Here is a 16,255-nt window from a genome sequence, read left to right as displayed (position 1 = left end):
TGCATTTCAACACTTGATTCTTCTGTTCCCAAGAATAAGGAGATAAGCTGCCCCCAGAGGTGTCTCACCCCCCTTGGTTGAGCTAAGCATCTGTCTATATGGGGGGAGTCCAAAACAATACCTGATGGCTGAACGAGTATTCAGCCTATGGGCGTCTTTAGCTCTACAGTGGCGGCAGTGTTGGTTGTCACCTAATTTTCAGAGAAGCAAACTGACAGAATAGTGATTTTTTGTTTTATTTTAGGAGGAAATGCTTTTTTAAGTGATGTGGTTGCATATAATATTGTAGAACTTTTCTCTGTATTTAGCACTTTTATCTTTTCTCTACAGTAAAATATGTTGACAACGAGTACAGCATGGATTTAAAAAGATCAAGGAGCAGGCCGTGAAATCATTTGAGGTAAGTTTTCATTATCTATATGCGCATTTGCAGGACCTTGATCAGTGCCTGTTCAGCATGAGAGCCATCCTTTACTTTTGTTTGAACATATTAAGGTAGCATTCAAGAATGGAATATGTAAGAGCGATCTCTAGAACTTGTGAATACTGTCACCTGGTTATACGCAATGAGCACAGCGTATATATGCTCACCACTGTCCCGGCACCATATAAAGTAGGGTTGCACGGGGTATCAAATTATCGATACTTTTATATCGGTATTGATTCAATACCGGGATTTGCCATTTACCGCTACTGCGCAGCCTAGTATCAGAGAACATGGAGCGCGCTGCTCTCAGCGCGCTCCATGTTCCCTCAGCAGCACAGGGGAGAAGGAGTCACTCTCTTCCTCCCTCTGTGCCGCTGCCACCAATGAGGAGAGAGACGGGCGGAGGAGGGGAGGGGCTGTGGCCACTGCGCCACCAATGATGATAACTAAACCGTTAATACAAAAACAGGAGGCTGATCGCAGCTCCCTGTCATAGAGGTCGGGTGTAGGGTTGGACGATATCAAAAATATTCAGATGATAACGATATTAAAAAATTTATCGCAATAACGATATATATCATGATAAATACCCGTTTAAAAGAAAAAAAAACACAAGGAGACGTTATACTGTATGGGGGGCCACAAGGAGACGTTATACTGTATGGGGGGCCACAAGGAGACGTTATACTGTATGGGGGGCCACAAGGAGACGTTATACTGTATGGGGGGCCTATATTTAGGAAACAGCGATATCGCCGTTTTTTTAATACCGCGGTATATCGTGATACCGGTATATCGCCCAACCCTAGTTGGGTGCCGGCTATGTGATTCTGCCGTTGGCACCCGCCTCCTTTATTTGTATTAAAGGTTTAAAAACATTGGTGGTGCCGTGCGCTCCAACCCCCCAGTATTAAGTCATTAGTGGCAGTGGCCACAAGGTCCCCTCCCCTTCTCCTCATTGGTGGCAGTTCCGCTCAAAGCCCCAGCAGTGTAATCCTGGGGCTTCGATCGGTTACCATGGCAGCCAGGACGCTACTGAAGCCCTGGCTGCCATAGTCACCTCCCTGCTGCTGTGTGTACTATGCACAAGGGCAGCAGGGACAGTGTGAGGTCCTATTCACCCTGATAGAGCTCTTTGAAGGGTGAATAGGACAAGGGATTAAAAGATCCCATGTTCTAGCCCCTAAGGGGGAAATTGTTATTAAATAAAAAGTAAAAAAATAAAATAAATCACCCCTTTCCCAATTTTACATATAAAAAATAAATAAATAAACATATTACATATTGCCACGTCTGAAAAGTCCAAACTATTAAAATCTAAAAAAAAATCTCCTATGTGGTGAACGCCGTAACAGAAAAAAATAAATTGCGCAATTCGCCATTTTCTAGTCATTTTGCACCACCCAAAAATAGGATAGGACTGTTCGATTATGGGCTGGAAGTTCCAAAAAAGCAGAATGCACGCAGCTTTTTTGGGGTGTTTTATTCTTTTTACGGTATCGAAGTCGAATCAAAATTTTGGTATCGTGACAACCCTAATATACAGATCATAACTGTCCCAGAAAGCCAATATAGAAAGCATCTGGATCTGTCAAAGAAACTTGGAATTGCTAACATGCACATCTGCCCGCTATCGGGGATGTCATTGTATTAAGCCTCCTGCACATGAATGTGTGCGCCCCGTGGTCGTGCTACGGGCCACAATGCACGAACACAGTCCGTATGGCAGCCTGCAGCGGATTGCGGACCCATTCACTTTAATGGGTCCGTGATCCGGCGGTTCCGCAAAAAGATAGGACATGTTCTATCTTTTTGCGGAACGGAAGTAAGGGACAAAACCCCACAGAAGCACTCCGTAGGGTTCCGTTCCGTGCTTCCGACTTGCACCATCACGTATCTCCGGACCCATTGAAGTGAATGGGTCCGCATCCGTGATGCGGAATGCCCACGGAACTGCACCCGTGTATTGCGGATCCGCAAATGCGGTCCGTAATATGGCAACGGAGCGTACACGTTCGTGTGCAGGATGCCTTACTGCATGAAATTGGGGTGAAAACTATACCGCTATGAGGAAGGGCTTGTATGCAGGAAACTCGTAAGCAACAGTGAGAATTTGTTTTTATCTGAGTGCCGGATCTGTCTACGTTTTTCCTTAAAACTATACCACCTACAGTTAACAGTGTGGTCTTCAACTTGTAAGAATGATTTGTTTTACTGAAGTTCTGCTTCTTCTCTACATTGCTACCATTCCGATGCAGGGAACTTGCTTGTCTGGAAGGGGCATTACCCTGCCTCTCCTGTTCCAGTCACTGCTGTGTATTACCTTGTCCTATCTCCACAAGTAGAAAATACCTGGGTATGCTCAACCTATCACTGGCTGCAGTGGTGATCCCCTCAGCAAGTTATCAGCTGAGAAGGTATCTCCAGGCATTTCCTTTATGTCAAGATGGAACCAGAAAGCAGAGACCAGCAATGAATGAGGGGTGGCTTATTTTATTGACCTTTTATTGATCCCCTCCAATGCCTTTTCCCAATATGTTTTACCCCCTGGACAACCCCTTTTAATGACTGCTCTCCTGTACTGCTGAGCAATGGAGTGTTTCAGTCCACAGTCTCAAGGCCCATTCCTGAGCGTTCAATGATCCTGCACTGGAAAAGTATGTGGTCTGCCACTTTGTGGGTGACTTGCTTCCACTTTGCAATAATACCACTCACAGTTGATGGTGCAATATCTCTATATGCCCGAATTCAGTGGGCTCTTTAGGACAACCTGTTCTTTCACAAATTCTTGAAAAAACCAGACCGGATGGCTAGGTGCTGGATTTTATACACCTGTGGCAATGGCTGTGAATAATACATCTGAATTTAGCAAGAAGTGTGTCCCAGTACATTTGTCCATATAGTGTATGTTTTTTTATTTTACATAGTATGTCCCCCATGAGGTCGTAGACCTCCAGGGGACATCCTACTCAAATTTGTATTTTATTTAGCAATTTTCCACTGTAAGGCCTCATTCACACATCCGCAATTTCGTTCTGCACTTTGCGGACCCATTAATTTCTATGGGGCTGTACAATGTGCTGCCCGGATACGGAATTGCGGACCCGCACTTCTGGGTCCGCAATCCCGTTCCCGAAAAAAATAGAACATGTCTTATTCTTGTCCGCAATTGCAGACAAGAATAGGCATATTCTATTAGTGCCGGCGATGTGCCGTCTGCAAAATGCGAAACACACGTTGCCGGTATCCGTGTTTTGCGGATCCGCAAAATACGTTACGGACGTGTGAATGGAGCCTAACTGGTGCATCCAGAGGAGCTGCAAGGGAAAACAGTTGTGATATTACTTACTGGTAGGGCTGATCTGAGACTTGTTAATGGTAGCAGCACTGCAGCGATGAGCCCAATCCAGTACAAAGCAGAAGGAGCTATCGGTTTCCAGTGCTGGAGCTACTGGCGAACAGCTGATAGGCTGGAGGTGTGGGGCTAACACTTTAAATGTTGTAATATAAAATATATTTACCGGTAAAATAAATATTCAATAAAATATGGAAAAAATAAGATTCACAAGCCAACATATATGATGTAGTGTAGTTTCTTGCTTTCAGGGTTTTGACTTTTGCCGCTGGGGATTTTTGACCTTTTCAAAGTTCAGTGTAATTTGCAGTAGAGCCGCTTCTCCCTATGACGTCTATATAGCTGTGGTTTAGGGCAATAAGTCAATCATTTTCTTTGTATGAGGATAATGATATGCTGTATAACTGCTTGTTGTGTTACATTGCCGCTTTCATGTCTTGGCCTCTTCTTTGGCCTTTTCGGTGTTTCTCGTCACGAGGCCTGGCTACTGCATTAGGTAGTGAAGAATGGTTTCCCGTACGTAATGGCTCTTTTCATCAACTAATTGCAGAATCATTACCCTTATGCCAGTGGATTTAAGTGATGTTTATTTCCTGGCTTAGAAATCGTGACTAAACAAAGCCTGAAGGTGGTTATTACAGCAGAGCGAGGGTCCTTCCAGGCCAAGCCTCATCGCCCTCTATCAGTGCCGGTTTTGGTTTCACCTTAAAACCTCCCTATAAAAGGCTATGGTTGTTATATTACTAGCAACCGGTCTGTCTTAAAGGGTTGTCCTGTTTAGAAACCCCATTTTCATATTAGGGAAAGATCTCTGACTGACCTGTCCTCTACTGCACAGGCAACCTTGTCATTTGGCTGGACACTATGTGATGCTTAAAGGGGTTATCCAAGGCTGGAAATGCTCCCTTCCCCCAATACGCCCAGGCCCCTCACACTGATTCTACGTACCTGGCTGCTTCTCCCCATGTGCAGATAATAATAAAAACATCCGGTGCTGGGGGGGGGGGTCTGAAGCAGCCAATGACAGGCGGTCATTGGGACTAGCCTCCCTAGTGTCACCCACGATACTAGGGAGGCTCGTCCCTGTCACCGCCTGCCATTGGCTGTTTTACAAGCAGAAAAGCAGCGGCGGCCGTGTGGGGACCAGGAGCGGGAGGCCAGGTAAGTAGAATCAGTGTGAGGGGCCCTGGTGCATGGGGGGGGGGGGGGCGCATTTCCAGCCTTTAATTTACCTTGTGGTGATGGGAAACCAAACTTTTACTGCTAAGTTACCCCACAGAAAAGAGCAGATCCCAGCATCTGTCAGCAGATTTGTACCTATGAAACTGCTGACAGATGCCCTTTAAAGAGATGCTGTCCCCTCTCCCAATGTGTCTGTTTCAGTAAATATTTGTAATCTCCATAATATACTAATTCCGGAGCCTCTATTCTTAAAATGCTCTGTCATAAGGCAGCATTATAAGAAAAGATGCTCCTGAATTATTGTATGGCAAATGCATTTATTAAAACAGACAAATATGGGATTTTTTTATTTAAATTGTGCTTGACAAAGACTCAATTTAAATTGAGTCAAAACGCATTGTTTTTTCAGTCCTCTATATGGCGAAATAAAGAAAGATTGAAGATCATACCTTACTGCGAGTGCCGGTCGTTTACTTCATTGATTCATTGATTTATGGGACACTGACCCTGGACGCGAGCACCGCGAGGCCGATAATCAGAGTGCCGGCTGTTTCTGTTTTTATGAGAAGAGAGCTGACAGTTCCCTTTTTAATGGGTTGTCTCACTTTGGCAAATAGCATTTAGAAAAAGTTAATACGAGGCACTTACTAACGTATTGTGATTGTCCATATTTCTTCCTTAGCTGGCTGGATTCATTTTTCCATCACATTATACACTACTCGTTTCCATGGTTATGACCACCCTGCAATCCTTCAGTGGTGGTCGTGCTTGCCCACTATAGGAAAAAGCACTAGCCTATGTGCAGTGCCATGATCCCGACCACCAGAGAGGCTGGCGCTTTTTCCTATAGTTTGTAAGAACGGCCACCACTGCTGGATTACAGGGTGGTCAGTGTATAATGTGATGGAAAAATAAATCCAGCCAGCAAAGGAAGCAATATGGACAATCACAATACATTAGTAAGCGGCTTTTAATAACTTCTTCTACGTAATAAATACAATTTGCTGAAGTGAGACAACTGGCCTCATGCGTACATAGCCGTTTCTGTATTTCGTTCCATTAGAAAACAGCTAGTTTTTGTGCGCATGAGCCGTTAGGCCACTTTCACAGTCAGTGTTTGATCAGTGATTTCCATCAGTGATTGTGAGTCAAAACCAGGAGTAGAGGCTACGCAGAGAATAATCCAAAGTTTTGCACCTGTTCTGTGTTTTTGACCCATACCTTGTTTTGGCTCACAATCGCTGATGAAAATCACAGTTTAACCCCTTCCCGCCCAGCGCCGTAATAGTAAGGCACAGCGGGACGTGACTTGCCGCCCAGCGCAATACTATTACCGATCAGCAGCGGGGTCCGGAAGTCACTGATAGCCGGACCCCTGCTGTATGCGCCGGCATCGGCGAAAACACCGATGTCGGCGCATTAACCCTTGATGTGCCACGGTCAGCATCATGGCTGCCTTCCATGTAACCCTGTGAGATCAAGCCCCGTGGATCTCACAGGCTGTAAGTATATTACTCTGGTAATACACTTACAATCAATGCATCACAATACAGAAGTATTGTCATGCATTGTAAAGGGGATCAGACAACCAAAAGCTGAAGTCCCAGAGTGGGACAAAAAAATTAAGTGAAAAAAAAAAAGTTAAAATAAAGCTTTGCAAAAAAATTAAAAATTTCAATAAAAAAAAGCATTCTTTTCCCCAAATAAGGTAAAATTAAATAAAAATTGTTAAAAAAAAGAAAAGTAGACATATTAGGTATCGCTGCATCCATATCGACTGGCTCTATAAAAATATCACATGACCTAACCCCTCAGGTGAACACCGTCAAAAAAATTGAAAGTGTGCTAAAATAGTGCCAATTTAACCGTCACCTCATGCTGCAAAAAATTAGCCCTATCTAAGACAATCACCCAAAAAATAAAAAAACTATGGCTCTCAGACTATGGAGACACTAAAACATGATTTTTTTAGTTTAAAAAATGCTGTTATTGTGTAAAACCTAAAGGGTTTCTGTCATGAGAAATAACGTTATGTTGCTGACACATCAGCGATGTGCTAATGTCAGCAGAACATAACTGTATGTTTGTTAACTCCCTGCCTGCCGCCGTTCTCCTAAAAAACAGACCTTTATAATATGCTAATGAAGCCAGACACTGAACTTGACACTTGGTATGTTATATTTTTTTTACTCCACCCATCACCCCTGTCCCCCTCTGGCCCTGGCCCACACTCATGTATTTTGCGGTCCGTGGATCGGCAAGATATTTATGTGGTCCATGTGCGATCCGCATATTTTTGCAGACCCATTGACTTAAATAGGTCTGCAGTCCGCATTTTGTAGAGAAGTATAGGACGTGTCACATTTTCTGTTTTGTGCAGAACGGACATACGGATATGGAAAGCAATAAAGCATATAGAAGTAATTTGTTTTCTGCATCCGTATGTCTGTTCCCCAAAGGATAGAAAATGTGACATGTCCTATACTGGTCCCCAACATGCAGGCTAGTTAATGGGTCTGCAAAAAAAGGGTAGATGGCACATGGACGTCATCCGTAATTTGCAGATCACAAAATGCATATGGTTCGTGTCGTGTCCCTATATCTGGCAGTGCTTCCGCCGAAGTTATGGAGAGGCGCCGGCCTCTTCATAACTTTGGCAGATCCTCCGCCAGTTCTACATGTTCTAGATGTTCCAGTTCTAGAAGTAGATCATTTTCTACCCCTAAACCAGGTGTAGAAAATGGTGACTGAGACGGGCCTGTCGGCCCATCCCCTTCCCGTCTACTTTTTCAGACATGGCGTGAGCGGGGCAAAGTCGCAGATTGCGGCGACTGCACCTGAAATATAGGCATATTTCAGGATAATAAATGACCCCCTCAGGTTCTTCTGATCAGACAGAGAGAGAGAGCAAAAACATTTCCGACACCCAACAATTATCAAATCAGAAGGGTCCATGTACGATACTTGCTGAGCGTTGCATGGTTGCTTTGTCTGGTGTCGGCAAATGGCATGCACCGGTGTCCCGCCACGTGTGATGTCAGATTAAGGCCTCTCTCAATAACAAATGTGTGCAGCAAAAGCATATCATCCAGACTGATTCCAGACCCAATCATTTCAATGGGTCTGTGTGAGGGGGCACATATCAGGGCATATTACTGTGAGGGGCACATATCTGGCATAACTACTGTGACATAACAATGTGGATATTACTACTGTGTGCTGGCACAAAGGGGAAATAATTACTGTGTGAGGGCATTAAGGGGGCATTAATATGGACCACAGGATCTGAACAGTCTCCACCATCTTTGATAACTACTGTGAGGGGGCACATATCTGGACATACAGTCATGTGAAAAAATTAGGACACCCTTTGAAAGCATGTGGTTTTTTGTAACATTTTTAATAAAAGGTTATTTCATCTCCGTTTCAACAATACAGAGAGATTAAAGTAATCCAACTAAACAAAGAAAACTGAAGAAAAGTCTTTTCAAGATCTTCTGTAAATGTTATTCTACAAAAATGCCTATTCTAACTGAGGAAAAAGATAGGACACCCTCACATGTATTCCCTCTTAAATTGGCTCAGATCTCACACAGGTATATCACACCAGGTGCACATAATTAGTAGATCGTTACTCTGCATGTTGAATGAGGCTTGCCCTATTTAAACCTCAGACATTTAGTTTGGTGTGCTCCTGACTGTTGAAGTGAGAGTGAGCACCATGGTGAGAGCAAAAGAGCTGTCAGAGGACTTCAGAAAAAAGATTGTAGCAGCCTATGAGTCTGGGAAGGGATTTAAAAAGATCTCAAAAGATTTTGAAATCAGCCATTCCACTGTCCGGAAGATAGTCTACAAGTGGAGGGCTTTCAAAACAACTGCCAACATGCCCAGGACTGGTCGCCCCAGCAAGTTCACCCCAAGAGCAGACCGCAAGATGCTAAAAGAGGTCTCCAAAAACCCTAAAGTGTCATCTCGAGAACTACAGCAGGCTCTGGCTACTGTTGATGTAGAAGTACATGCCTCTACAATCAGAAAGAGACTGTACAAGTTTAACTTGCATGGGAGGTGTGCAAGGAGGAAACCTTTGCTTTCCAAGAGAAACATCGAGGCCAGACTGACATTTGCCAGAGATAAAGTTGACAAAGACCAGGACTTCTGGAATAATGTTCTTTGGACAGATGAGTCCAAAATTGAATTATTTGGACACAACAGCAGAGGACATGTTTGGCGTAAACCAAACACAGCATTCCAAGAAAAGAACCTCATACCAACTGTGAAGCATGGAGGTGGAAGTGTCATGGTTTGGGGCTGCTTTGCTGCAGCAGGACCTGGTCAGCTCACCATCATAGAATCCACGATGAATTCTACTGTGTATCAGAAGGTGCTTGAAGAACATGTGAGACCATCAGTTAGAAAATTAAAGCTGAAGCGGAACTGGACCATGCAACATGACAATGACCCAAAACATACTAGTAAATCAACCAAAGATTGGCTGAAAAAGAAGAAATGGAGAGTCCTGGAATGGCCAAGTCAAAGTCCAGATTTGAATCCCATTGAGATGCTGTGGGGTGACTTGAAAAGGGCTGTACGTGCAAGAAACCCCTCAAACATCTCACAGCTGAAAAAGTTCTGCATTGAGGAGTGGGGTAAAATTTCCTCAGACCGATGTCGAAGACTGGTAGATGGCTACAAGAACCATCTCACTGCAGTTATTTCAGCCAAAGGAGGTAACACTCGCTATTAGGGGCAAGGGTGTCCTATCTTTTTCCTCAGTTAGAATAGGCATTTTTGTAGAATGACATTTACAGAAGATCTTGAAAATACTTTTCTTCAGTTTTCTTTGTTTAGTTGGATTACTTTAATCTCTCTGTATTGTTGAAACGGAGATGAAATAACCTTTTATTAAAAATGTTACAAAAAACCACATGCTTTCAAAGGGTGTCCTAATTTTTTCACATGACTGTAAGTTCTGTGAAGGGGGCATAGTGTGGGCATTACTACTATGTGCTTGTGGAGAGTGACCCTGAGGGGACTCATTGGGGGACATTTAGCAATAATGGAGTAATTTGTGCCAAAACAAATACTAACATTGCAAATCAAAAGTGGTGATTTGTTTCTCCCCATTTATCAAAAGGCGCACATTTTTGTTATTTTGTTTTTGTTGAATGTCAATTTACTGACAAAACAGTGTTGTTTAGCTAATTTTTATATTAGAGTTGTGGGAACTCCAGTGTTTGAGGGGCCTGTGCACAGAAAGCGGGCGCCATGTTTGTAGTCAGGGTGATAGCAATGTCATATCTTGAATGGAAACCGCTTAAATGATAGATTTGTTGTACAGCCTGAAAGTTTGTGAATACTTCAGAATTTACTATATTTCTGCATAAATTTGACCTAAGACTACATCATATTTTCATTAAAGTCCTAAACGTAGTTGAAGATAATGAAATCAGAAATATTAGACTTGATCATTTATTTATTAAGAACAATTATCCAGTATCACATGTCTGTGAGTGGTAAAAGTATGTGAACCTTGCTTTCAGCTTCTGGTGTGACCCCCTTGCGCAGCAATAACTGCAAATAAACATTTCCAGTAAGTGTTGATCAGTCCTGCACATCGGCTTGGAGGAATATTAGCCCATTCCTCCTTACAGAACTGCTTCACCTCTGTTATGTTGGTGGGTTTCCTCTCATGAAGGTCTTTCCACCGCATTTCTATTGGATTAAGGTCAGGACTTTGGCTTGGCCATTCCAGAACTTTATTCTTTTTTAACCTCTTAAGGACATAGGGCGTACAGGTACGCCCTTGTGCCCTGGTACTTAAGGACACAGGGCGTACATGTACGCCCTGTGTATTTCTGATCACTGCCGTGCGGCTGGCAGTGATCGGAACGCGGTGCCTGCTCAAATCATTGAGCAGGCACCTAGGCTAAATGCGCGGGGGGGTCCCGTGACCCCCACATGTCGGCGATCGCGGCAAACCGCAGGTCAATTCAGACCTGCGGTTTGCTGCGATTTCTGCAGTTTCTGATCCCCGCGGTCCCTGACCGCGGGGATCAGAAACTTTAGGATTCCAAAAATGTTGCTGCATCCCTCCCCCCTGCACCCCTGAGTTATTTGAGCACGGTGGGAGGTGCAGGGGGAGGGTTGCGGGCGGTGCGGGCGGTGCGGGAGGCGGGCGGTGCGGGAGGCGGGATCGCGATCCCCCGCCCGCCTCCCCTTGAATAATCGTTGGTTTCTAGTGGGTATACCAGGGTGCCAGCACATTGCTGGCACCCTGGTATAAACGGCTGACATCGGTGATGCGATGTCAGCCGTTTAACCCTTTCCATACCGCGGTCCGTACGGACCGCTGTATGGAAAAGGTTAACAGCGCAGGGAGCTCCCTCCCTCTCCCATCGGGGGGCTGCTGTGCCTTTGCAGCCCCCCGAATGGAGAGGGAGAGAGCTCCCAGGCAGCCCCCCCAGAGCCCCGTCCTTACCCTTCCCCGTCTGCGCAGTTCTGACCATAACTGAGCAGACGGGGAAGGTTCCCATGGCAACAGGACGCCTTCTCAGGCATCCTGCTGTCCATGGTGCTGAACAGATCTGTGCTGAAAGGCATAGATCTGTTCAGACAAAGTGTAAAATACAGTAAAGTACTATATATTGTACTGTACTGTATTATACAGACATCAGACCCACTGGATCTTCAAGAACCAAGTGGGTCTGGGTCAAAAAGAAAGTGAAAAAAGGGAAAATAAAGTAAAAATCAAAAAACATTTATCACTGATTAAAAATAAAAAAAATTAAGTTCCCTACACATGTTTGGTATCGCCGCGTCCGTAACGACCTGATCTATAAAACGGTCATGTTACTTTACCCAAACGGTGAACGCCATAAAAATAAAAAATTAAAAACTATGATGAAATTGAAATTTTGCCCACCTTACTTCCCAAAAAAGTTTATAAAAGTGATCAAAAAAGTTGTATGTACTCCAAAATTGTAACAATCAAACCGTCATCTCATCCCGCAAAAATCATACCCTACCCAAGATAATCGCCCCAAAACTGAAAAAACTATGGCTCTTAGACTATGGAAACACTAAAACATGATTTTTTTTGTTTCAAAAATGAAATCATTGTGTAAAACTTACATAAATAAAAAAAAGTATACATATTAGGTATCGCCGCGTCCGTATCGACCGGCTCTATAAAAATATCACATGACCTAACCCCTCAGGTGACCACCGTAAAAAAAAAAAAAAAAACGGTGTAAAAAAAGCTATTTTTTGTCATCTTACTTCACAAAAAGTGTAACAGCAAGCGATCAAAAAGTCATATGCACCCCAAAATAGTGCCAATAAAACCGTAATCTCATCCCGCAAAAAATGAGACCCTACTTGAGATAATCGCCCAAAAACTGAAAAAACTATGGCTCTTAGACTATGGAGACACTAAAACTTTTTTTTGTTTTAAAAATTAATTCATTGTGTAAAACTTACATAAATAAAAAAAATTGTATACATATTAGGTATCGCCGCGTCCGTGACAACCTGCTCTATAAAATTACCACATGATCTAACCTGTCAGATGAATGTTGTAAATAACAAAAAAAAAACGGTGCCAAAAAAGCTATTTCTTGTTACCTTGCCGCACAAAAAGTGTAATATAGAGCAACCAAAAATCATATGTACCCTAAACTAGTACCAACAAAACTGCCACCTTATCCCGTAGTTTCTAAAATGGGGTCACTTTTTTGGAGTTTCTACTCTAGGGGTGCATCAGGGGGGCTTCAAATGGGACATGGTGTCAATAAAACCAGTCCAGCAAAATCTGCCTTCCAAAAAACGTATGGCATTCCTTTCCTTCTGCGCCCTGCCGTGTGCCTGTACAGCAGTTTACGACCACATATGGGGTGTTTCTGTAAACTACAGAATCAGGGCCATAAATAATGAGTTTTGTTTTGCTGTTAACCCTTGCTTTGTAACTGGAAAAAAAATATTAAAATGGAAAATCTGCCAAAAAAGTGAAATTTTGAAATTGTATCTCTATTTTCCATTAAATCTTGTGCAACACCTAAAGGGTTAACAAACTTTGTAACTTCAGTTTTGAATACCTTGAGGGGTGTAGTTTCTTAGATGGGGTCACTTTTATGGAGTTTCTACTCTAGGGTTGCATCAGGGGGCTTCAAATGGGACATGGTGTTAAAAAAACAGTCCAGCAAAATCTGCCTTCCAAAAGACGTATGGCATTCCTTTCCTTCTGCGCCCTGCCGTGTGCCCGTACAGCAGTTTACGACCACATATTGGGGGTTTCTGTAAACTACAGAATCAGGGCCATAAATAATGAGTTTTGTTTTGCTGTTAACCCTTGCTTTGTAACTGGAAAAAAAATATTAAAATGGAAAATCTGCCAAAAAAGTGAAATTTTGAAATTGTATCTCTATTTTCCATTAAATCTTGTGCAACACCTAAAGGGTTAACAAACTTTGTAACTTCAGTTTTGAATACCTTGAGGGGTGTAGTTTCTTAGATGGGGTCACTTTTATGGAGTTTCTACTCTAGGGTTGCATCAGGGGGCTTCAAATGGGACATGGTGTTAAAAAAACAGTCCAGCAAAATCTGCCTTCCAAAAGACGTATGGCATTCCTTTCCTTCTGCGCCCTGCCGTGTGCCCGTACAGCAGTTTACGACCACATATTGGGGGTTTCTGTAAACTACAGAATCAGGGCCATAAATAATGAGTTTTGTTTTGCTGTTAACCCTTGCTTTGTAACTGGAAAAAAAATATTAAAATGGAAAATCTGCCAAAAAAGTTAAATTTTTAAATTGTATCTCTATTTTCCATTAAATCTTGTGCAACACCTAAAGGGTTAACAAACTTTGTAAAATCAGTTTTGAATACCTTGAGGGGTGTAGTTTCTTAGATGGGGTCACTTTTATGGAGTTTCTACTCTAGGGTTGCATCAGGGGGGCTTCAAATGGGACATGGTGTCAAAAAAACTGTCCAGCAAAACCTGCCTTCCAAAAACCATATGGCGCACCTTTCACTCTACGCCCCGCTGTGTGGCCGTACAGTAGTTTACGGCCACATATGGGGTGTTTCTGTAAACTGCAGAGTCAGGGCAATAAAGATACAGTCTTGTTTGGCTGTTAACCCTTGCTTTTTTAGTGGAAAAAAATTGGTTAAAATGGAAAATTAGGCAAAAAAATGAAATTCTCAAATTTCATCCCCATTTGCCAATAACTCTTGTGCAACACCTAAAGGGTTAATGAAGTTTGTAAAATCAGTTTTGAATACCTTGAGGGGTGTAGTTTCTTAGATGGGGTTACTTTTATGGAGTTTCTACTCTAGGGGTGCATCAGGGGGCTTCAAATGGGACATGGTGTCAAAAAAACAGTCCAGCAAAACCTGCCTTCCAAAAACCATATGGCGCACCTTTCACTCTACGCCCCGCTGTGTGGCCGTACAGTAGTTTACGGCCACATATGGGGTGTTTCTGTAAACGGCAGAGTCAGGGCAATAAAGATACAGTCTTGTTTGGCTGTTAACCCTTGCTTTGTTAGTGGAAAAAATGGGTTAAAATGGAAAATTAGCCAAAAAAATGAAATTCTCAAATTTCATCCCCATTTGCCAATAACTCTTGTGCAACACCTAAAGGGTTAACGAAGTTTGTAAAATCAGTTTTGAATACCTTGAGGGGTGTAGTTTATAGAATGGGGTCATTTTTGGGTGGTTTCTATTATGTAAGCCTCGCAAAGTGACTTCAGAGCTGTAGTGGTCCCTAAAAATTTGGTTTTTGTAAATTTCTGAAAAATTTCAAGATTTGCTTCTAAACTTCTAAGCCTTGTAACATCCCCAAAAAATAAAATATCATTCCCAAAATAATTCAAACATGAAGTAGACATATGGGGAATGTAAAGGCATCACAATTTTTAGGGGTATTACTATGTATTACAGAAGTAGAGAAACTGAAACTTTGAAATTTACAAATTTTTCCAAATTTTTGTTAAATTAGGTATTTTTTGGTGCAAAAAAAATATTTTTTTTTACTTCATTTTACCAGTGTCATGAAGTACAATATGTGACAAAAAAACAATCTCAGAACGGCCTGGATAAGTCAAAGCGTTTTAAAGTTATCAGCACTTAAAGTGACTCTGGTCAGATTTGCAAAAAATGGCCTGGTCCTAAGGTGTAAAAAGGCTGTGTCCTTAAGGGGTTAAAGGGAACCTGTCATCGACTGTATGCTGTCCATACTAACAGGAGCATAAAGTAGAGACATATGAGTTGATTTCAGCGGTCTGTCATTTTAAAGTTAAAAGTAAGTGGCTGCCGAGAACCAACATCACAACCATTGCAGACCGGGCCTGGAAAAGAGTCCCGGCCACCTGAGAAGAGTCATGTTATTAATGAATTCCTGCTCTCCTGCCCACCTGCGGATGGCTGACAGTCTTCTACTTCCCGCAGATGGGCGGGAGAGCAGGAGATTATGGAGAACTATGACTCTTCTCAGGTAGATTTGACTCTTTTCAAGGCCTGTGCTGCAATGATTATAGTGCTGGTTCTCGGCAACCACTTACTTTTCGCTGAAATCAGCATTTCTGTCACTAATTTATGCTGCCCTCCGTGAGATCCGCATAAAGTTTATGACAAGGTTCCCTTTAACCATTCTTTGGCAACTTATGTGCTTTGGTCATTGGCTTGCTGCATGACCCACGTTCAGCTCATGGACAGATGTTCTGACATTTTTCTTTTAGAATTTACGGGTATAATTCAGAATTCAATGTTCCATCATTGATGGCAAGCTGTCCTAGCCCAGATGCAGCAAAACGGGCCCAAACCATGATACTACCACCACCACGTTTCACAGATGTGATGAGGTTTTATGCTGGAATACAGTGTTTTCCTTTCTTTAAAGAGGACCTGTCACCACTCCTGACATTCCTGTTTTAATAGCTCCATGCATTCCCCACAATTCTGGCGCATCTATTCTTATGTCTCTATGTTGTACCATTCCTTTATTATTTGCACTAGAAGTTATTAATGAATTGCTATTAGCCTTCAGTAACCCCAAACTGGTTACCTCCCCTCTGTACACTTACTGCAGACTGCTACCAATTCACTCATAATTTCTAGTGCAAATAATAAAGGAATGGCACAACATAGATAGAGTCATAAGAATAGATTTTCCAGAATTGTTAGTACATGGGAAATGCATGAAGCTATTAAAATAGGCATGTCAGGAGTGGTACAGGTCCTCTTTAAACCTAATGCTTCTCATTTATACCAAAAAGTCCTTTTGTGTCTCAACTGT

At 42.7% G+C, this 16,255-nt stretch overlaps 1 protein-coding gene across 2 annotated transcripts in view; it reads left to right on the top strand.

Moving 5' to 3' along the window:
- Positions 1–16,255, top strand: part of SGMS1 (sphingomyelin synthase 1) — a 276,959-nt gene that overhangs the window by 160,731 nt on the left and 99,973 nt on the right. For both annotated transcript variants that reach the window (XM_044296266.1, XM_044296268.1), the window contains exon 2: positions 331–400. The gene's annotated coding sequence lies outside the window, so the exon portion shown is untranslated. The remainder of the gene's footprint in view (positions 1–330; positions 401–16,255) is intronic.

Source organism: Bufo gargarizans, chromosome 6, assembly GCF_014858855.1.
Source record: "Bufo gargarizans isolate SCDJY-AF-19 chromosome 6, ASM1485885v1, whole genome shotgun sequence".
In the NCBI taxonomy this organism is placed as follows: Eukaryota; Metazoa; Chordata; class Amphibia; order Anura; family Bufonidae; genus Bufo; species Bufo gargarizans.
This window is presented reverse-complemented; position numbering and strand designations above follow the sequence as displayed.